Source organism: Catharus ustulatus, chromosome 2, assembly GCF_009819885.2.
Source record: "Catharus ustulatus isolate bCatUst1 chromosome 2, bCatUst1.pri.v2, whole genome shotgun sequence".
NCBI classification, from domain to species: Eukaryota; Metazoa; Chordata; class Aves; order Passeriformes; family Turdidae; genus Catharus; species Catharus ustulatus.
The window spans coordinates 11,112,832-11,136,600 of record NC_046222.1 but is presented as its reverse complement, the minus strand read 5'-3'; the positions used below and the strand labels follow the sequence as shown (position 1 = coordinate 11,136,600).

General features: G+C 40.5%; 1 protein-coding gene across 5 annotated transcripts in view; it reads left to right on the top strand.

The window, feature by feature from the left end:
• The window catches only part of LOC116992585 (nuclear receptor-interacting protein 1-like), a 73,911-nt gene that overhangs the window by 29,188 nt on the left and 20,954 nt on the right, over positions 1 to 23,769 (top strand). For 2 of the 5 annotated variants that reach the window (XM_033052358.2, XM_033052359.1), the window contains exon 3: positions 20,518 to 20,566. The exons of 1 other annotated variant lie outside the window; for it this stretch is intronic. The gene's annotated coding sequence lies outside the window, so the exon portion shown is untranslated. Of the gene's footprint in view, positions 1 to 11,550; positions 11,571 to 11,794; positions 11,936 to 20,517; positions 20,567 to 23,769 lie in introns of those variants that run through there. 2 more of the 5 variants (XM_033052362.1, XM_033052361.2) reach the window with 2 other exon arrangements.

Here is a 23,769-nt window from a genome sequence, read left to right as displayed (position 1 = left end):
GTGTGCAGAGGTGTGGAGAACTGGGGTAGGGTGTGTGCAACCTGTGTTGTAACACAAACGTGTGGGCAACACACAGTGCTGACACAGGGCTGGCAGTACTAGCAAGCATGGAGCAAAATTCATGTTTATCAGCAGGCATATGGAGTTACACCAGCACCATTGCTGCACGCGGTAATTTCCGCCCTGTTTTTTGATAGAGCAGAGGCTGCAGGCCCTGGTGAAACATAGCAGTGGGAAATCAGATGTGAGGGTAATTCCCCAAGCCCTTGCCTGCTTCCTTCCTATATCTAATTAGCCATTGGGGAGGACAGCAAGGAGTGGGCAGCTGGCCAGATGAATTGTTGCACTGGATTGGATCTGGCCAGCAGGCTGCAGCTCAGGCATTCCGGTTTGAGCACAAAAAAAGAAGTTTATATTAATTTATATGACTCGAGCTTGTCTTGAAAGATGTACCTTAGATGTTGATGGTCATTACATTGAAAGACCAGATTCTTCCTGTATTCTTAAGTAGCAGACTTTTGAAAGACCTTAGTACTTTCTTTTCCACAATTATCTATTTATTCCCTTTTCTTAGGGCAGGAGTAATCTTTACTGCTTCTCTGCATTATTACATGCTTCTTGCAAGTGTTCAGGCTTTTACTTTATTATCCTTTGGAGACTCTTTCACAGAGAAATGAACCTTGATGTCAGGTGGTAGTGAGCATGAATATTCCACAGCCAAATTGTTCCTGCTGTGGACTTTATACATAAGAGAATTAAGGGAAGGAAATTTTCCGTGAGGTTCTTCTTTTGTGTTCTTTAGATGCTGGTTGTCAGTGTGACATGAGAGGAGGCTGCCCCATGAGTATGGGAGAGCCTTTGGGTGATGTGGGGATGCACAACACAGAGCCATCTGTGTAGGTGAACTCTATGTACAGTTGTTTTTGTTGGTCATCTCATGCTTTTGGGGAGTACTATAATGTTTATTTTGCTCTTGTGAGCACATAAACTGGGTCCTTTTATTTTTTTTTGTGGACAGTGCTTCGTTGTTGATGCTTTGTTTGGTGTTTGTTAGTACCAACACATAAACATAGCAAGGAGGAAAGGTTTACAGTTTTGTCAGTTCTCTCCCTATTATGGCTGATCCATTAACCACAGAAAGTTAAGACGGCCTGTAGGAGGACATCTGATATTTATCTATACAACTGTTTTATAAATTATGTAAGTTATATTTAGAGTAGTAATGTTCCATCTTCATCTTTTTCAAATTAGTACTCAGATTGCCTTCTCCCAGTGCTGCATTTCTGCTTATCCATGATTTCTCAACAGTGGTTCACTTCTACAGCAGGAAAGATGAAACAGTGGAATAATGCTGGTTTTTATGCTTATGTACATTATGCATTATACATACCTTATGTACATTTACGTTTTTGTGATGTTCATGGAAGTTTGGAAAACTGACAAATTAATTTGAAGTTCCTTTTTGTTCTTGTTTGAGGTAAATAGTTGTTCTCCCAGTATTTTAATTTAGCAAATCTGTGTTTTTATGTAGATTCATGCCTCCTGAAGAATGTGTTTTATGTGTGTGCTTGGCAAAGACATACTGTTAGTCATCCGTAAATGAAAATAATTGAAAAGTGACAGGGGTTTTGCAAATGTTTTGAAATCTTTGGGTGCATTTAAAAAAGTTGTGAAAGCTTCATATTTCTGATTCTTTAAATCAGCCAGCCTGGGGGTGGTGTGGTGGTAACAATTATAGTATTGGCAAAATACTAAGACAAACCTGAATGGACCATTGCACACCTTGAGAAATTTGTCTTACATCTTGTGGTATGTACTAAATAGAAACCTAATGTATCTTCTGAAAAAGCAGAACAATTTTAGTGTGCTCTCTATTTTCCTAAGCCAGTAGTTTGGCAAGACCTGCTGTAATTAGAAAAAAATGCTTGAGAGTGTGGAGCTGTTGCATATCTGTTTTACAGAGGCATTGTTTGGGCTGAGTGGTTATGTTTGCTACAAGATAGATCAGAGGCTTTGTTTCTAAAAGGACCCATCTAGGAACTTTCTTTCCATTTCTTTTTGTTATTTCTGTTGTTACTTATTTTAAAACTATTGGTTCTTAAGTAAATGAAGAAGTGGTCCTTGCTTAAGCTTATGGCTTGATGAGGAACAGGATAAATCTCACTTTCCTCTACTTGAGTTTCTGTTAACTTTAATGTGAGATTTATACCACTTAAGTTCTATTCTAAGAAGTAGTCAAGAGATCTGAAATGTAAAGAGATTCATAACCATTTGGATTTCTAAGACTAAAGAAAGACAGCCTAAACGTTGCAAATTCAGATGTGTGTGCAATAAGGTGGGAATCTCTGGCTTGAGGATAATACAAGACACCTGTAATTCTAAATTGAGGCTGTTGTAAAGTGAAATAATAAATAGCAAGAGAACACTTGTGGCGGGCGGGTTTCTGACACCCTTGCTAGCTGGAGAGCCAGCGAGTCTGAGCCACTGCACGACCTAGGAATTAATGAAGGCTGTTTTGGAGAAGGAAGTGCTGTTGGCAGCTGAGTACACAAATACACTTAACCAGGAATCTCTGCTGTTGGCTTCAGCTATTCTGCTGGACACACAGAAACAGCCTTACAGTCTGGTCATTGCTGGAACCTCACAAGTGTAATTCACTCTTCTGCTGGGCTTATCTGGTTGAGAGCTTCTTACTCTCTTCTGAGTGGCCTGGGGTACCAGGATGAAGTGTGCATGGCTAACGTAGATGCACGCATGTGGAAGTAGTGTGTACAAAACATGCCTGCCTGCCAGACACTTCCATCTTTTCCATTTTCATGGCTAGCTGTATTTTCTGTAATCAGTATGCTGCTTCTTGCTTCATACTGAGATTTGCACAGACAAAACAAAGAGTATTTAAACAGGAGTATTTGAAGGTGAACTTTGGCTGTGTAGCGTTTGTGATGATGCAGAGATTGATATATTTGTTTAAAAAATACAGAAAAACCCAAAACATACTGTTGTCTTCATTTCCTAGGCTTGTGATATTTCTTTATCAGTCAGGTGCTGATAAAATACTAATAATATTTAATACAGTACAATCAGAAGTGTAAATAAAATAAATACTTCCTTATATTACCGCCTTCAATCCCACATGCTTAATTATAAGAAGGAGGAAGTGATACAGAAGCTTAAGGAGGTTAGCTGGGGTGATGGAAGAGGATGACTGAGGAATAGGGAATTATGTTTAACTTTACAGAACATAATATAAACAAACTTTTGGATTTTTTTTTTTAATATTGAAAATTATTGTTGAATGTAGGTTGCTCCCCACCCTTAACCCCCTTTTAAGTGCAAATTTAGAAAATGTTGTGTCTGGCGGAAACAGGGGAAGGAGCTCAAGGACCTGATTGTGTACTGGATGCCTTCAAAGGCTAAGAGTGGGAGGTGTAGCTTAGACGTTGAGATTGCAGGAGTTGAAACTGATTTTATATCGTGTTTATACCTTCCAGATATGGGTGGGTGCAGAGATGGAGATGAAATTAGAGCCTATGGATTAAAGGTAGCCAAGTAGAATTACTAACAGGCAACTGATTAAGGCAGCTTTAAAGGGTGTTTTCCAGACATCACTTTGCTCTGAAATCCACTTTAAAAAAAAATTCTGTGCTCTGCAGACAGCCAAAAAGCTGTGCTTGTGAATGTTAAAAATGACCTTGAGCAGAAGAACTCAAAGGTTGTTGGTGGCTTTGTACTGAATAAAATAAACTGGCACAGCAATGAGAAAAACCTGCATTAAGGTTCAGGGGCCTGATTCAGCAAAACAGAGTCTTAAACACTGATACAGTCCTTATTCTTCTGCAAATGTTCATGTAATTCATGATCAGGACACAAGTTAAATATTAGAATAAAACCTATGTGTGAATATATGTAGTATGAAGTGTTGATAATGTCCATAAGCTAGTGTCTTAGATGGCTGAAGCAGGAAATGAACCCCCCCAAAAATGAATGGGGCTATCTGGGTGGGTCATCAGCCTTGTTTTTATGAGATCCACTTTTTGAAAAGGCGTACCAGGTTTGGGAGTTACTTTTTTTAATAAAACACCTGCAGAAAGTTGCTGTGGTGAGAATTTGAGTCAGTGGGAGACTTGAATTAAACACTGGGCTTTACTAGTGAGTTCTGGAAGATGATGATAGTTGGGATCTCAGGAGAATAAGGTTATTTCATTTGTACCAGCAGAATGGGATGGAAGGACCTGAAAGATCATCTGGTTCCACCCCCTGCCATGAGCCAGAGACAGCTCCCTCTAGACCAGGTTGCTCAGAGCCCCATCCAACCTGGCCTTGAACAATCTAGGGATGTGTTATCCACAACTTCTCAGGGAAATCTGTTCCAGTGCCTCACCACCCTCAACACGAAAGAATTTCTTCCCAATATTCTGTCTTAAATGTATTTTCTGTCAGTTTGAAGCCATTCCCCCTTGTCCTGTCACTCCAGACCCTTGTAAATAGTCTCTCTCCATCTTTCCTATTGGCTTCCTTCAGGTGCTGGAAAACAGCAGTTACGTCACCCCAGAGCCTTCTCTGTTCCAGGCTGAACAATCCCAGCTCTCCCAGCCTTTCCTCCCAGCAGAGCTGCTCCATCCCTCTGATCCCTTGGTGCCTCCTCTGGGCTGGCTCCAGCAGCTCCCTGTCCTTGCTGCGCTGGAGCCCAGAGCTGGATGCAGCTCTATATGTGCCTGAGTGTTGTCCACTTCCCTTGGGAGCCTGTTCCAGTGCCCAGCCACTCTCCGGGTGATCCTGATATCCAGCCTAAACCTCCCCTGACTCAGCTTCAAGCCTTTCCCTCAGGTCCTGAAGACCAAAATGAGGTCTGTTCTCAGTCTCTTCTCCAGGCTGAACAGACCAAGCTTCCTCAGCTAGTCCCCATATGGCTTCCCCTCCAGACCTTTCCTTGAGGCCCTCCTGTAGATGCGCTCCATATGGAGAATATGAAAAGAATCACAGTATTCAATCTCTTTGATATACATTATTCAGTACTCCTTGCTCTTACCTGTTACTGTCAGCAAGTAATTACAATATTAATTTATTTTATACTAGTATAAGTCAGTTATTGCATACTAGTATAAGAAGGCCAGCTATATTGATAAAGCTTAAAACTAATAAACTACTGATAAAACTTCTTAAAAAGTAGGTATTCCTAATGTTTTGTTGTAATAATAATTTTCATTTTTCTGGTAGACCAAGGGCTTCTTTGGGTGCTGCTGGGAAGTTAGGCCAGAAATGTTGGGAGATGTGATCAGTCACGATGTGATTTTTCAACTGTTTCTGCAAGTGCTGAGGGGATGTATGTTTCCAAGAGAATGGCTTTATCAGTAGCATCCTTAGCAGGTATTTTTTAATCTAATGATGGTGTCCAAGTGGAAAGAGAATACGTTGTATTACCTTCTGCTATCTTTATCCTTTTTCTTCTGCTGCACTGTATACAAAATAAGTCATAGGTTTAAAGAATATTCAGAATCAAGTTAGAAAAGGGTAGAATTAAGAATGAGTGGCCAACCTGTATTTAGGTGGTCTGTAAAATGCTGATCCTGTCCTTCACAGATAGAGCTTGTGTGTACTGCTGTGAGTATCGCTGTGGTAGGAACAGGCAGGGAGCAGCCTCAGTCTCTGCAGATTGCCATCCTTGAGAAATTGTAGTCACAAAGACCACTTTCATCAGAAATGAGTGACTGCCCAGCTCCACAGATGTGACATTGTCAGATGGCTGTGGTTTGGGTGGGTGTGCTGGTGCTGTGTAACTGCACTCACTGCTTCTGTCTGAACCTCCTAGGGACAGCCTGATTTGGAAAGTTTCTACTGAACTGTTGTGGCCCTGGAAGAAAGCTGCTAATTTGTATTTTTGGCTTTTGGCTTCTAGTTTTGGCAGGGCCACACAACGTGTCCCATACTTGGCAGCAACAACTGTGTGGCTTGAAAGCTTTTGTTGCATCTTTGAGTCACCCTGCTCAGCTGGAGCATTGCAATAGGAGTTCTTTGTTTTTGTTTGGGGGGATTTTCACAACACTTGGTGTTTGGAAAAACCATAATATATTTTTGTCTTGTTACACATTGGAGAAACTTAAGAAATCACAGATGTTGCATGGCCATACCATGCAAATTCATTTTAGTGTTTTCTGCTAGGCTAACATGTAACATGGGAGCTGCTTCTACTGGTCTCTTCTTATCCCTCTTCCTGGCAATTGGGGTAAACTGGGAAGTTTTCTAGTAAGCACAGCATAGGATGCAGTACTGCAATAATTGTGTAACTTTTTCTTTTTTAAACCCCCCACATTTGGCTGCCTATATGGTATCCTGTCACTGAAACGGTGCAGAAAAAGCACCTTTGTGCAGGAAGATCAGTGAATCCCAGGTGTGGGTCTGGTCAGTCCCCATTTGATGGGGTCTGTGCTGTGTTGGAGAAGGCACACGAGGTGTGTGCCACCCCCAGCCTCCTGCTTCCCTGGGGCTGCAGAGCAGACATGGGGCAGAACAGTCCCTGAGACTGCTCTGAGTAATCACAGGGGTTCTTCTGACAGCCAGGTGCTGTGGGAACACTGTGGCTTTCTGTCCAGGTGTAACAAATGCCTGGGAAACCTTAGAAAAGCCATTTGTGTGGTGCAAGTGCCTTCTTGCTGCTGATGCAGAAGGCACCGTCACTGATGTTACTGAAAAACTAATGCTTAAAATTGTTGAAGCCTTCTAACAAGCAGGGTGTTTGGTGAGAGGAGCTGTGGTTCTTGGGAGGGAGGGCGTGAATCTATTTTAGTGGTAGGTGAAGGGTAGTGTTATAGCAGTTGTGACATAACTGCCAAAGCTGTGTCCTTCTTCAGTAAACTCAAATGTGTTTTGTTACCGTGTACCAGACTATAGTGCCTAGAAAATGACTGTACAAAACCAGACTAAAGGAAGCTTTCTGTGCTCAAGCAGAGAAGAATCACAACACCCTCTGCTGGTGCGAGTGACTCCTTCCTTTTCTCCTCAAGGACTTGCCTGGTGGATATCCTAGAAAACAGTAAAAGATAGTTCTGAAGTATAATGCTGGCTGCTTTTGATTAAGCTGAGGTTATTTTAACGCATTTGTATTTATTTTTTTCTCTTCTAGAAGTAGACAGTTTAACCTGACCAATAACATACCACCACTCAAACAGATCTGGAAAACATGGTGATGCCTTTTTCTCCACATTCAGATGTGGGGATTCATATTGCTTTCTAACTAAGCATTCTCCTACTTGGCAAAATTTTGCTGGAGGTGGAGTTGGCAGTTCTGTGTGTAAATACACTTCAGAAGGAAGCACCCATCCCTTCCATGTGCCCATAGTTGTGTTTGAATAAAGCTGCTAAATCCATTGGGTACACTTGTGGTTTTGTAGAGTAACATGTATTCCTAGGGCTTTTCCTAGAAGTTATCTCTGCCTGTGTCACTGGTGGGATGATGAGCAGTCACAGGCAGGCTGGGCAGTTGGTTTACTTGGTTTTTTTTCCCCCCTGTGTGTACAGTCATCCTCTTCAACTCCTTCTAGGCCTGTGGGATGTTAATATCCCCTGCTCTGCTTTCTGCTTGGCTCAGGATGACTGAGAAGGAAATCACAGGTTAGGATGAGAAGTGGTCACTTTTTAATTTCTTCTCCTAAAACATGTCTGATGCCTGCCACAGCAACCATCTGCATGTTCCTGACCCTCCTCCTCCTTACCTGCCTGGCCTTAGCCTGCACAGCATGCTTCCACCTGGAAAAATCATCTCTACCGGGATATTTGTGGAAGGGAGCAGAGGCAGGCAGGGTGTCCCCCAGGGTGCTGGAAATGGCATTTCCAGCAGCAGGGGAGGCGAGGGATGGGCTGGCAGTGCTGGGAGCTGTCTGGGTGCTCAAAGGGAGGAAGAGCCCTGCTCTGAGTGAATGGTGCCTTACATAATTTGGTTATGAAAGAATTGCTGCGGGTTGAGCCTCCCCTGTGCCTTCCAGAGCGTCCCTCTGCGATGCTGCCTGCACAGCAAGGGTTAAGAGGAGACAGCATCCTGTCAAAGACCTTGTTTTTAATTTTGCCTCTCACACTGGCACAGATCCGGCTAAGAGCAGCCCAGATTAGTTCGGGAAAACCTTTGAAGAGATTTAAGATGTCCTTCAGCCAGTTTGAAGGTTTTTGTCTTGCAAATCCAGTACAAGGGCGCCTGCAGGCATCTCGACCCTTGCTGTGCTGCTGATGCAGCTCAAGGTCACACTAACCCGCCCTGTGACATTCAGCAACACACACACACACACAGAAATTATGCGGTGAAACTGCCTCAGCATTCAGCCAACCAACAACTTCCTCAGTTCCTCACTAAAGGAAAAAGTATATATTTTTTTTCCTTTTAGTCTTTTTTTTTTTTTTTTTTTTTTGGCTTCGTAGATTTTTGCTGCAGGAAATAATCCAGGATTTCTGGTGTGTGTGATGACAAGGTCATTTCTTAATTAGAACACATGTAAAGAACAAAGCTAAATGGCTTCAAAACAGCTTTGTAGTTGATGGAGAGGATTTAAATTATTTAAAGAGATAGTCACCCAAGTATGATGGAAACTGAATTCTAAACGCATTAACTCTTTCGGTACTCTATGGTTTCCATATGCTACTCAAAAGGAAATGTCAAACTTGATGAGCATTATTGCAACTGCTGTTAAATGAGCATTTTTTTTGCATCTATTTATAGTTAGTGTTTTATTATCCTGTCTCTTGTCAGAGTTATGGCAGCAAGGTTTGTTTTTTTAATTAAACAGTGGAATACTCACTGGTTACAGATCAAGAAATAGCCGTTTGAAATAGTTTGTTGGAGATCAGTGGCTTAATTTCTGCTCCTTCTCATATCTTGATTAATGTATTAGCATAAATACATGTGTGCATGTGTGAGTACATGTATGAAATACAGGGAGGAATCTGGTCTCCTGTCCTCAGTGCTCAGTGTGGTTGCAAGGCATAAGAACATACTAAAGATGGATTAGGGAATGAGAAATGAGAGAATTGATAAGAAATGGCAATTTCACTTAGTTTGAAGTGACTGTGAGCTGACCGGGAAGAGGAGATGGCATCTTGGAATTTGAATTTTGTTCTTCAAATTTGCTTGTCACTTTGAGTTGAAGCTCCTAAATGCAAAGGTGATGGTACCACTGTCTCCACCATGGTTTGATGTGGCTGTATGTTAATTATTCATACTTTTAATTCTATACTCCTATTATTCTTTTCCTTACTCTGTTTTCTAAGCTTCTTACCCTGTATATGCCAGGGGCTGGTAAGGTGACCACTTTTCTGTGGTTGTCTTGGGCATGCAGAGCCCCAGGTATCCATGGGTAGCACTCTCCTGTAAAAAGGATTGACCTGATGCACCAGGGAGGACCTGGATTTACTGTGTTCTGTAGGACCTGCCTTTTGGTGCCAGCACACAGTAACTTTCCAGCTTTGTCTGCTTAATAAAATAGTGAGGGCTGAAAAACACTTGTGAGTTGTTCACTAAGAGGAAAAAGGCAAAAAAAAATCATGGAGTATAAACTTTGCTTGCAAAGTTTGAGCTCTGTATATCCTCAGAGATGCCACTGCGTGATTTGTCTGAGAACTGAAATGTAGAGAAATTAGTCTTCCTTGTCATCAAAAGTCTGGCACATAACTCAGATATAAGTATTTCAGGAGTAACTGACATAAAATTTACTGGGATGCTTGTTTTTATTCTTGTTTTGTTGGTTTTTGGTTGTTTGGTTTTTTTGGGGGGGGCAGTAAAACCTTGTTCAGCTGGAACTTAGGGTGCAGTAAATGTCAGATTTTAGGAGCGTGCTTACTAGAAAGAGATTGTGCTGCCTCTGAGGACCTCCTGAAAAAGGAGGAAACTGCATTTGCCAGAATAAAGAGGGAAGATCGGGTGCTACAACTTCTTTCTTCTTTAGGTTGGTCTTTTTTTTTTTTTTTTTTTTTTTTTTCCTGCACCATCTGGCTCAGGCGAGGCTTGTGAGAAGAAATCGAGAGAGGGAAGCAGGCTCCATACAAGGAAGGCACGGATGAGACAAAACTGATGTGCTCTGTGAAATCTGTATATTCCTGCCCTTGCCCGGGGTGTGCTGTGCCCTTAATATTATGGGAGACCTAAGCTCACCTGCTAGTAATTTCTAATTTACTGTCCTAATTCATCGATTTGTTATCACTAATTGTACTTCATTTACTTCTGTGTAGTTTCCAGTACCTAAAGGGTTGAAAGGTTGCTGTAATTGGCACCCGCAGCTGCTCTTTCTTTTGACAGGGGATAATTTTGCAGCCTATGCTTTGTGTGACAGCTGCCTAATTGGGCATTCTCCCCTTGTAGCAAGCCTGCCTCCTCCAGCCTCCCTGCTGACAAATGGTGCTGGATTATAGATGAGGACACGCTGACCCGTTCGACCTTGCTGAGGCAGCGGGGAGGGGCCTCCTGCTACTTGAGGGAAGCTTTGGGTCATTTAAAGGACAAGGTCATGAGCCAGGTGGGGAAATGACATGATATCACATGACAACAGCCCGGTGACACGGTCAGCGTGTCAAGGACAAACTCATCAGTATTGATTAACGCCGCTTTTTTGCCGGTGTCTCTGCAAAGACACCGATATTTCAAAAATGTTTTGCTAATTTGTCCTAGGTAAAGTGCCAGGCGTTATTTGGGGGAGCGTTTGTGCAGTGTTTTCAATTCAGAGAGAGGTGTTGGTAAAACCCCACCGATGATAATTTGTAGGGTTCATCTTGATGTTTCTGGTAAAATGTGTATCTGCTTGTACTGGAAGGGAAAAAAACAGGAACGATGCATGACAGGGCAGAACTTAAGGACAGGGAGAAAAAAAAAAATCCCTGCTTTCAAATGTTTTACTTTTTACTCCTTGAAAGGCGCATATATGAACCTCTATGAAAACACATGTATCCACGTATGTACAGCTGACTGGGATGTGGGAAAAGAGAACCAAAAAGAAAAGTTAAATATAAATTAAATGTTTAAAGAAAGTCTTATTTATATCAGCTCATGGGCAATACAGTTAGGATAATGCCCTGCCTATTTTAAGAACTAAAAGTGTCCAACTATGCCAGGCAATAAAAACCTGCTAAGTGGGTTTTCGAAAATGTTGTGAATACAAGTGACAGTGTTTTGAGAGCATCTTCATGTTGCATTTCTATGCTAATAAACTTCAAGGTAAATGAACAGCTTGTTTGACATTTGCTATGTTAGACAATAATAAAATGCTTTCTTCTGGAGTAATTAGACTTGATAGATTGATTATGCGAAGAGGTAAAGATAAATATAATCAGAAAGAGAACAGTCTCGAAGGGAGTTAGTGGCTCTTTTTGAACTTTGTGGTTCATCCAGTGCCTGGTGGTGTGTGTCACACATGGGTGTGCCCTCACCTGCAGACAGACACACGGACAGGCACAGACAGCGTGATGTGCACAGAGTTCCCGACAAGCCAGGAGAGGAGCATTCACCTCTTCCCTCCTCCAGGAGATCTGATTTGTTGTGGGAAACTGTTGTGTCTGAGGCTCGTCAGTTCCCCAGGATGTAATTTTACTCCCCTGAGGTAAAAAGCCGTCAGTGGTAAAGTGTGATAAATTAGTTCTCGCAAGTAGATGCGCGTGCGTGTGCGTGTGTTTAATTCTGACCTTGCTGTGCGTGTGTTGAGCTGCTCTCGGTGCCCGAGTCAAGCCCGGTGCAGGTTTAATCCTGTGCCCTTGTACACGTATACTTGATTAGTAGTTGTGGTTATCTCAGCAGAAGACATTCTGCTCTCCTCCTTGTATTGGTCGGGACCCAGGCATTGGGGAGTCAAGTCGAAGGAGAAAGAAAAGAGATTTTGCATTAGTATTCTATGAAAGCCTTACTGTCTGCAGAACAAATTGATTGCTACAGTGTACCTGTGCTTGGCACCACTGCTGTGAGAGAAAGGTATGGTTGTAATCTGTTTTATTGTATTACATATTGTGACACTCCAGGAATGTTTAACATTCGGCTCTTCGGTGGCACATGCTAGAAGTCTAAGGAAAGAAAAATATGTGAATGAATGAAAAGTGTGTGAGTGAGGCTGTCGTATCGGCAGCTTTGTTTACTACAGCGAACTAAGTAGCCCCTGCTAATGAGACAAATTTCTGTGCCAATGGCAACGTAAGGAGATGATTAACTGAATTCTCTGTATTCTGTTCAGTCACTCTCATCAGTGTCAGTAGTTGCTACATACCTACACAGATAAAATTGTAATTAATGTTTTAAGGGGGTTTGGGTTTAGCTTTTTGCAAGATGATTAATGTGAAATATACTTGAATGTGGATGTGTTTGCCTCTTTAAATGAAAATGTGTTGTTTTTTTCCTAGTTATTAATGTGCTGTGATGGTCCTATGTGTGTGTGAGGGGGAGGTATGTGAGGGGGTTAGGGGAGGTACAAAAACCTGCAAATCTTAGATGTGCTGCTGTGATAAACAGCACAAGAACAAAGCTGAGGAAAAGTCTTAGAGGATTTGAGTCTTCATATCTCCCACACATACACCCCCACCACCCCCCTCTCTAGTAATGTGTAAACATGCACCCCTGTTTTAATGGGAAATCTAGATCTCTTCGTTTCCTTAACCCAGTTATAGACTTTAGATAGTTGCTTCTCTGGTTATACAGATGCTCAGCTGATGTCAGTTGTGTGGGAAGTATGAAGCACTCCATTAATAAAATTCAGGCTGTTGCACAGAGGGCTGTGCTTAGTGCTTCGTTCTTGGCATCACTGAAATTGTGTTGCTGATTATTTGGATGTTTGCTTGTGGTCACTCCAAAACATCTGAAGTATCTGCTCTTCTCATGCAGACATTCCTAACTAATTAAGTTTAGGACAGGTGGCAGACTCCTCCTGGGCATTTAAATCTGCGTGTAAACCTAATCTAATAACTTGATGAGAAAATGAAAATCCATCTTTCCTGGTGTGTTATCAACACGCACAAGCCACAGAGGTATTTGTGAAATCCTCTCTCTACTCTTTGTCCGGGCAGGTGACAAGTAAATGAGTTGCTTTAAGGAAATGAGGGACTTGGAAAACGCTGTGTGCAGAGCAGCAGTCATGCACTGTAATAGCTACTTCTGTCATAGGGCCTAGCTGGCTTAAGATTAACACTTTATGGATGTGGGGTGTATTTGTGAGTGTACCCTTGAGCTTCCATTTTACACCTTGCAAAGAGTGTGAATACAGCCTTATACATGCAAGTTGTTGATCTTTGAGATCCCTTGACAGCCAACAAAATTTTTGAAGAACTCCAGTTTGGGAGACTCTGTGATGTCACTGTTTGGACTCAAATATGATGACTTTAGTTGCAACTAATTGTATTATAATTATTTTATTACAAAACTTATTTTTTCAAACCAAGTATTTTGTGAATAAGCTATTCTTCCCCTGAGTTGTTTTTTCTTAACACAAACACATGCTGTAACAAAAATGAAAGTTGGTAGAAACAGTTGCATGATTTACACAGCAGATGGAGGATCCAGGGACTTCATCATATTTAACTAGGTTTTGGAAGAGAATTTCAGTAATGCCATAGAAATGGTCAATCCTCATTTCAAATTCTGTATTCATTTTTTGTAGAGTTTAACCAGTTAGTGACAGGGGGTTGAGTTCTGAGGAAAGTGTTAGATAAATACAGGGCAATACTGCATTTCAATGCAATTAACTTTTGTTCATAAATAATTCAGCCTATGACTTTAAATAAATGATCAGAGGAAAAGAAAATGACATGTGATTAAATCCAAGTCCTTGAAAACATTTTACCAGTCAAGATTGCTGTGATTGCTTTGGGACTTATAATTCCTCTGTTGAGAAGAGCCAGTTTTGAGAATTGTGGGGATTTTGTTTCCTTTTGTTTTTTGTTTATTCTGAGCATATAATGAGAGATATGAGGTAGACTCTTCAGATGATAGTTAAAAGAGGACTGATGGTGCGCTATTTTTCATTTTGTCTTGATTTTCTTAGTGCCATGGAATATATCAGCTTGGGTAGCATATGATTTTCCTAGGTTTCAGTTGTTCAGGGCTTTTTGTTTGTTTGGATTTTTTGAGGGGTTAGGATGTGGTTTTGGCTTTTTTTAATGGAAAGTAGAAGGATGTCTGTCGAATTAAAACTTTTACTGCCAACTTTACTGATGAGCATGACTGATGACATTAGTATCTTGATGAGAATTTTGGAATACAGTTTGGCCTGGGGTAGACTGCTGCATTGTGGATGGAGAAGATGCCAAATGAGGAAGAAAACCCAAACCCAAACACAACCCCAACCAAATAAATCAGATTTTAAAAACAATTCTTGCATTTATTGGAAGCATGCATTGATTCCAGCATTGGTTACCTATATTGCACAGCTTTTCCTCTGGAAATACTTAATCTAAGTTTTAAGTAAGAGTTGTTGCTTGAGTGGTATTGTCAATTTAGGCAGATTTTAGAGGTGAATACCAGATTAGATCTATTTTTGAAAGGCAGCTGTGCCCTGCTTGAGATTGTGAAATGCTTGTTCCCCATCTCCACCCCTTTTCTTTTTGTTACTATGCTCTACCATAATAAGGAAGAGAGGAAGTGGAGATGTTGCATAACTTCAAGTAAATAGATTTTTGGTGCAGATACTGAAGGCAGCCTTAACTCAACCAGGGCTGTCACTACCAGAATCCTCCTAATGCTGAAGGCAGTTGTGTAATTAATGGCCTTGTGTACTGAACTGAGACTGCTGTGAAACCTCTGGAGGGAATTATTGTGTCTATTGTGTTGGTTAACTTTCCAAGAAAATATAGTCCATTGCTGATAGTTTGTTGGGGTGATGGGGGAGGATTGTGTAAGGCCTGATGAAATACTCTGACATCTTTTTTCTGACCCTGGACAAAGCATCTGCAGCAGCAGGGCCAGGTTGAACAGTTGAAATGGAACTGTAAACAAAAAATGAGGTGAGTTTTACTGGAGGAGACAAATGTGGTAGATAAGAAATTAGAAAGCTGTACTTCAAAACTTTTGGTGTGCTTTTAAGATATTTTTGTTGTAAAATCATATTAAAAGCTTGGACCTGGTTTTGATACTAGCACCTTACCTAAGTACAACAGTGGTAAACAATCTAGAATAGATGCCAATTATTAGCTGATTTTTGTCTGATCTGTTATTTTGAAGCCACTTATAAAACCTTGTTAAAAGTTCCAAACACTTTTTTTTTTTTTGGAACTTTGTTTCTGTGACATCAACCATAGGTGGCACTGGCTATTAGCAATTAGAAGGTTTGGGATGTCTCCCTTCTTCCCAGATTTGGATGTTTAAGGCCCTGGCAACTGCTTGATCCATTTTTCTCTCACTCTGGCAAAGAGAGGAGAGTGTCTGCAGGTTCTGCTAATGAATAGGTATAGGCACCAAGTTATTGCCTGAGTTTGGGTCAGTTTGGAAACTCCCAACTTTTGAAGCTAGGATTTGAGTTTGTACAAACTCCTTGGGAAACATACTTGTATTGATTACTGAGGGGAAGCAAGCTTGTTTCTGCACCTGGACTTAGTTCTAGTTACTCAGGAGACTTGCAGAGGATGCTCAGTCGGGCTTGGTGCAGTTCAGGATTCCAGAGGCTGGGCACCACTGGGCACTTCAGCATGTGCAGAAAAAGCTGTCTGGATTCACTTGCTGCTGTAGCATCAGTTCCTTCACTGCCCTGCTGCTGGCATGGGCTGCTGCTGTCCTGCCTTTTCACTGGAACCAGGGATGAGTGCACACCCTGTGTTCTGGTCCAGCTGAGCTGTGAGCGTATTGCAGCTGAGTCAGGCTGGTAAAAGCCAGGTTTTAACACCTTTCTAAGGCAAGGAATTAAAAATGGACATGTTTGGGCAGGAAGTGCTTAGGTATGTGTACAGATGTACTTGGCTATGAGAGACCTTTGCTTCAGGATAGAAAGGATTTTAGTGTACTTGGTTAGGAAAGAGACCAAAAGTGATCAGTGGATCAGGGGAGCTTCTGCTGTATAGTTATCTTTGCAGCTCCAGTCCATGTATAGTTCTTGCCCAGCTCATTAGGACTGTTTCATCATGTTAGTTCCCTGAGAAATAGGGAAAGTTGGTGGAATTTTGGATCAGAATGTCATCATTCATGTTTAGTTCAGTAGTGGTACTTTAGTTCAGTACTGAGGTGGTGTTTTGTTGGAGCAGGTGTAGTGGAACACCCATATTTACTGCATTTGATTGACATGCATCTCCACCTGAGGGTGTTGGGAGTGCCAGTAATTTGTCTTTATTTTGGAAGAGAAAGGCATTTACTGTAGAGTGCAATTCTTACTCCTTTAGTAGTAAGCACTGTTGTTTCCTCAAGTTTAAAGGTACCCAATTGTTGTTTGGATTCACTAGTAGGGGGAAAAACCCCAAAAGCAAAAACACTCACAAACTGTAGAGAGAATACCCTGTAATTCAGCTGAAATTCAGAAAATTTGTATTTATTTGCTATGTATATGGAGTTAATGTGTTACTGAGCAAGCTACTTATCTTTTCCTGTCCTCGCTGTTCCTCATGCATAGAGTAGCACTATTCCAAAGCACTGCTATGATATGTTCATGGATGTTCCTAAAACGTTCTGTTTTGTTCCAAGACAGAATCCCTTTTCTTGCAATCTTGACAGTACCCAGTATTCTCCAGCATGGTTCAGACCCACACAGTGCATGTAATGAGAGGTCCTGGTGAACAACGGAGGAGTGAAATTACTGTGATCAGTCTGTAAATAGCAGCAGCCATCTAACATCAGATATTTAGATGTCAGATTGAAACAGGTCTTTGGTAACTGAAATGCCTCTTATTTGTTAGTTTGCTTGTGAGTGGGGTTTTTTAATGACCTCAGTTTATGTATAAGCAATATATAATTTAATTCTGTAGTTCATGCAAATCCAGAATAGTTTGGGATCTTATTTCCAGATTCATGTAGTGAATGGGTAAGTCTGTGAAAGTTCTTTCTGTACTTAGGATGTTGCTTGCACTCTGCAGCTTGGTGGTGGAGTACATCAAGATTATTTTTTTATTGGTATTATTATTAAGTTTTTAAATTATGGTTGTATGTTTCATCAAAAAAACCCCTGATGCTTGGTCAACTTCAAATATTTTCTTCCTCTCAGCTTTTCTACCCGTGACTGTCATTTTACCAGAGAAAATAATTTCATGGAAGGGTAGTTCAGATGCATGTTTTGTGTAATTTGCAAATGTGGACACTTGCAGGTAGTTACAGCTGACAGAGTACAGTCAGCAGTGGAAGAAGTATCTTACCAACAGTTCCCTGCTCCTTCAAGAATTTTTTTCTGTTCTCCAGGATTTATGAGGTCATCATGTCAAAGGTTTTTGTAGCATTGCAGCCAGTCATGATAGAGTGCAAGCCAGTCTGAAATTAAAAATGACTGGATGAGCTTTACTGTGCAAAAATTAAGCTCATAATCAAATTTGCCAATTATACAAAAAAATGTTGAACAAGGGAGGTTTTAGTACCTGAAGTGGCAAAGATCGTGCATACATATCCCTATCAAGTAGTCTGGGTTTTCTGGATAAATACTGTTGGCTTTCTTGTGATTATTAGTGAGGAACATAGATCATACTTGCTCTTGAAAAATATGCACTTGCATTAAGTAAAGTAACTGAAGTGAGATACAAGAATTTGTGGAAAAGACAGGAAAGATGGTTTTAGATACATTAACAAAAAGGAACTTGTTACTCCATGTTCTTGAATCATTATATCTTTCCAAGCAGCTGGCAAAAATAAATTGCATTCAGTGCATGCTTTATATCCTACATGTGGAAGTGAATTGCAAAAATGGTTTAAAGTCCATTAATTTTTGTTTTGGAATCTTTGGAACCCCCCCATGCCCCCCATAAGTGAAGCTTTTAGTGTAGAGTGGTGATGGTTACACAGTAATTTACTGTTTTTTCTCCTTCTTTCCCTCCCACTTGTTTTTCTTCAACAGAACAGAGTCAAGGTGTTTAGAGCTTCCAGTCCTTCCTCTTTCTTGTTCCTTTGGTCAAGATCACAGTAAAAATTGTGTAAACCTCTGAAAATTTTGGACTTTCCATCCATTTGCATTGCTACAAAGTTTATTGCAGTTTAGTGGAAATGCTCCCTACAGCATGGTAGAGGAACACAGCTGGTGTTTTAGGGATCATGCTACCTGGAATTTCACCTCTAGCTTTATATTTTAGTGAAGCAAATTGACTATAATATTTTACAGTGTACAGTATCCTACATTATCTGCTTGTCATTCTTTACAGTTCAGGACTCCATGCTGGTCAGGCAGCTTGAACAGTCTCACAATCTTTCCTGGCATTGATACTTTTTTCTTCTTTATACCTACTTTTTCCCTACATCTTTCCTGTCTGCTTCGTTATCTCTGCATCTCATGTCAGTTTGTAAGCACTTTGGGGTCGTAGCCTGAATTTACGGGAATATAAAATGTTTTACAATAGTAATTATGCCAAATGTCAAGCACAGACAGACTGACTCTCATAAACCTGGCAGCATATATAAAGAAGGCAAGTGGAATTTGCATCCTGGTAGGTTATTCTTGGGCAGCTAAACTGTTCACCTTCCAAAGTGCTATAAGCAAACTCTGCTTTACATGATTTAGTGGAGAGATACTGAGGCAATTTTGGAAGCAAGGGTTACGTTTTATTTGCAGTAAAGCAGAATTCAGGCGTAGACCCAGTAAATCAAACCACTCTGGTATGAGGTGAAGAAATTATGTTCAAAAAATGGAAACTTGCAGAATTAAGTCTGCTGTTTGGGCTCAGAAGGTTATTTCATTAAGGCAGCTGGGACACAGAAAGTGTCTTTGTTTCATTGAAGGAGCTCTGGGTTTGTGCTTAGCCCAGGTGCTCCCCAAGCCTGTACCTTGCTCCTCAAAAGTTTCATCATCCATGATTAAAAGTAAGTAGATAGTTATGGTCTCTCTGAAAACAGTGTACCTCCTTTCTTTCCCAGGAGCAGTATTTTTTCACTCTCTGGTCATTCTTGCCTCTGTGCCCTCTGAAGTGAAAGCAGATTGCATCAGGTTAGGGATATTGTCATTGTACCAGCTGGAGAAGAGAAAGAGCTTTCACTAGTAGCAAAAAAAAGTAGCAGCTCAAGAGAGGGGGAGCCCTTTGATGCTATATTTTAGCCCTTCTGCATTATATTTTAGGCCTTATGTACCCTTTTCTTCCTATCATTAGTCTTTGTGTTCTGTTGATCTTTTAGTGTATATCATTCTTTCTTTCCCTTCCAATCACATGTAGTAAAAGAAAGGTATTGGGTGAAAACTCTTATTACAGCAGCATTGTTGTACTGCAAAACCAATAAATGCATTTTTTCTTTTGTAAGAGGAAGAGAAAACATACTTATTTTGGAGGCTAGTGTTGCTCTAGGGCTTCATTTAATTGCTGTCCAGCTGAACTTGTCAGCATCTCACAGGTGCAGATGTATTTATTTTAAACTTCATATAGACTATGATGGGGGAAAAAGGAACAAACAAGTCTGTGAAGAAAGGCAAGCAACATATATAATTTGTGTTTTGGCTTGTGGTCTTGCAGGAGGTATTTTGGTGGGATTTGGGTTAATTTTTGCTCTGGTAATTTACTGCTGGAAGAGAGGAGGAAGGAGCCTCCAGAGTGTAGATGATCTTCGCCTAGGGAGCAGTGCAGAAGCATAATGGAATTTCCTGTGTGAGAGGTGCCTGAGCATTACAGCAAAAATGAGTGTTTCTAGAAACAAAAGGGTAAGGAAAAAGGACACAGTAAGTGGTTAGGTTACGTGGATAGAAATCAGAGTTATTAATGTCCATATAACTCAGATGAGAAATTCTGAACTTAATCTAGAGCAAGAGAAAAATCAATTGAAAAGTTGAAGTAAAGGGTTATATGAACAGAGTGTCTTCAGGGGAAAGATTACAATAACAGCTGTGTTTTGTGTAGTGTGGAATGGTCTTTGGATGTTGTTAATGCTACACAAGCGTGAGTTGTGGAAGTGGGGAGCTGAGGGAAGACTGAATGAGAGTAATGATGATAATAGCTGGAGAAAATGAGTCACATTTTAGAGAAGCAGGATGCAGTGCCATGGGTGTATTGTGTGTTCTTGGTTTCTTTTTGGTCGTTTGTTTGGGGCTTTTTTTAGTCATGGTGGGTAAACAGATAGTGGGAGTGTTAGAATAAAGATAATCTCCTGATGACAGCTTTTTTTCACAAGGTGGGTAGTATTAACCAGGCAAGGAGAGCTATCCTCTCTCTCCTGGCAGGTTATCTTTACCAGCTTGGTCAGCTCAGTTTCATTTGTCAAACTCTGATACTCTCACAAATCAGCTACAAGTATAACCACTTTTGGGGAAAAACTTTCTGTTAATCTGTTGATACCTTGTTAAGAAGTAAGACAGGCTCCCTTTTGGGAGCTGATACTGAATTAATAGAATTACTTTCCTGTTACTGTAAAAATATAATTATTTTCTACCATAAGTTTCTACATCCTGATTATAATGTATTTATTTTTGGCAGGGAGGAGTGAAAACCAGATTCACAAAGATCCCGCACTGACATTTGAAAGGTATGAGCTTTTTGCCTTTAACTTGAAAAGTTTATTAACCTATATTTTTCCTCACCCTAGACATGGAGTGTAACTTTGTCTCATTCACACTAGCTTTGGTCCTTATCCCTCTTAGGAATTCCCAGTCAGAGCTTGGTTCATTTCCCATCCCTGTGTAGTCCTGATCTCCTTCTCCTGAGATTGCTAACTAGGGTGCTGAGGTAAAAATCTGCTGAGTTTCCTGAGAGGCTGAAGACATGCTCACCTGCCCACCAAAACTTCTGGCTTTTTATCAACAGATGGATTTTAAACTGTATGCTTTTAAGAGCATGAAGTCCCTTTGAGAAGATGTTGTGGGTTTTTTATGAGCTTTTTTCTGATATTCTTTTGTTGCCCTTTTTCGCTTGTGCCTCCCTTTCCAAAGCGATATGCTTCAGCGTTTATTTGCTATTTGGGAGTTGTTTGTGGTTATGTAAGATTCTGCAGGTACTCACAAGTCTTAGCTGCTGTTGAATGAAATCACATTAATGTGTTCATTTGAGTTCTTTTGGTCTCACTCACTGATGAAATTGAGCAACAGAATTTGAACAAAACCATCCTTCTTTAGCAAGATTATGTATAGATTGAAAAAGAGTAGAAAATAAACAAATAAGTGATTTAGTAATAATGCAGGCAGTCAGTGAAACTTAACATCAGGTTATTGACAAGGCCTTACTATATATTGATTCAGAAAACACTGGAGTTACTTACTGATGTAACATTGAGCTGAGAAATGACTCTTCCAGTTACATCAAGAAAAGATGGCTTTATATAACACAAAGAACATGGGTTGTGATCTGTCAGCCATGCCCAGATCTCTGTTATGGCAGGGTAAGCTGGAATTAATTACATAGCCTGATCAGCTGAATTGATAGAATTGTGGTTATAGATAACTCTCAGATAATGACTTTATACTACATCACACGTGGCTTGAGCTACTTTGGTGCAGTTTCACCTGTTTATTTGCTAGATTCTTGACCTTTAGGTCTTTTGTTACGACAATTTCCCCCCACTCTCACCACATTCTTTCAGTAGTAACTGAGTGAATAGATTAAAACTAATCCTGAGATACTTCCCCCAAAGCTGAGACAACATTTGCAGAGAGAAATTCACCACCTACCTCCCACTGCCTTTCATTGTGACCAGTTTTATTTGATGATGAATTGATACCAGACTTCCAGCATTTGGGAAACCAAATCACCTGCGATGGTGGTTGTATGTTGAACAAATTGAGGAATGGGAGCACTGGGATGACTGATGTTGCACATCTTGGAAATCCTGTGCTGCATCCTGAAAGATAGAAGAATATTTCAAAACTAGTTTGTTTTAGTCATGATGCGTAAACTGGTGATGTGTTACTGGGTTTTAGCGTGGTAGATACCCCTTTGTCCTATGCATACATCTGTAACTTGAATATGTATTTGGAATCAACATGTGTTTGCAACTTGAAAATGTGTTTGCATATGTCTGTAACTTGAATCTGTGCATGAGAGAGGCATCATTTGGATGCCTTTTTCATGCACAGATCTGTATGTATGCATAACCTTGCCATTATTTTATTGTGCCATTAAAATTCATAGGTCTACTTACGTCAGGGAAAATAAGTAAAAAGGAAGTACAAAGTTCAAGAACTTACTACTACACTGTTCATCAATACAGTATTTTAAGATTTTTAGAAACTCATTTTGACATTTCACTCATGTAAATATAACCACAGACAATATTTTTTCTAGAAAATAAGTAAAAATTGTACCTTTACAGGACTGGGCATTGATAGCCATCCAGTCCTGCAACGTAATCCGTGGTTGTGGACTGTTGTTGACTACTAAATTGACCAGAAGTACTTTGTGCTAGCTGTTGTGTTTATTGTCACTGCTGTATTGGCTGGTTGTTTGCTCCTGTTTGTCATTACCCTTGAAGTGCTTTACCTTTGGATCACTGTGTGGAAAGATGCCTGTTCCAGCTCTCCAAGGAGAAATGGATAAGAACTAGATTTCAGATATTTTCTGCATGGTGTCACAGCCCAAACCAGCACTGACTGCTGACAGCAGCCTGCACATCCCTGCTGATTGAAAAGTGGGGGATTTGATGCAAAGTTCAGAACAAGCAAAAACCTTTTGCTTCTGCAGGTTATGCGTGTAAAGAGTGTGAGCTTGTATTTAAAAGGAAAAAACCCAAACCCACAACTGCTGCTGACTGGCTTTATCAGAGGTTTGATTGTGAAGATTAAACAGAGTTTTTATGGTATAAGCTTGAGAGAAGACTTGCCATGACACTGAATGAACAGTTACCCACTGTAATACAGCTCAGTTAAAGCAAAGGCTTTTTCACACATTTCAGTTTTCATGTGTTTGTAAACTTGAAAAACCTACATGACTCCAAATATACTTGCTTTAGGGTTTCACATGTTGGGCAGCTGTACTGCTAATAAGCTGATGTGTTTCCTAGAATGTTTTTAGTTTTGAAATGTCCTATGTACACATTTTCATGTGTGTGCTTGGTTCTCACAGTAAGCTGCTGGTTTGTGGATGTGGAAGGAACCTCTGCTGGTTTGTTGTAATCATTGCCTGATTTACTTTTTTTTATTTTTCCCTTTCTAACTCATCAATGCACTGAGAGGCTTTATCAGCCTTTCACAAAGTAGGAAAGATAGAAATTCCACTTAAAAAAAAAAATTAACCAACCTCCTCTATTCTCCCATTTTGCTGAAAGGGTTTACAAAAGGGGGACTAAGAGCAGAATTGTATTGCCCTGAGGTCTACAACTTAAATCAATTTGATCTTAAACCAGCGACTGTTTTAAGATCTGATGAATCATTATCAGAGTTAAAAGCACCTATACCACAGTGCTGAGAAGCTGGCATCCCAGGCTTCGAGTGATTTGTATCTGTCCCTAGTAGCTCAGGCAATGCTACAGCTTAAGAGGGTGACAACCTAATTCTTGTGAAGAATCTTTTCAAAAAGGAGACAAGTTTTTAAACCTTTTTTGTCCCATTTTTTTTTTTTTTCATTTGAGGCCTTTTATTTGAGACAACCCAGTCATACAGGTAGAGAGCTACAAATGTACTATCTCTAGAAAAAGAGAGGAAAATCTTAAATAGCTGAAAGAAGGTGCAGGAGGGTATGTGATGGCATGAAGGTGTTACTGGCAGTGTCCAAGATGCCACATACTGGTGAGCTATGCAG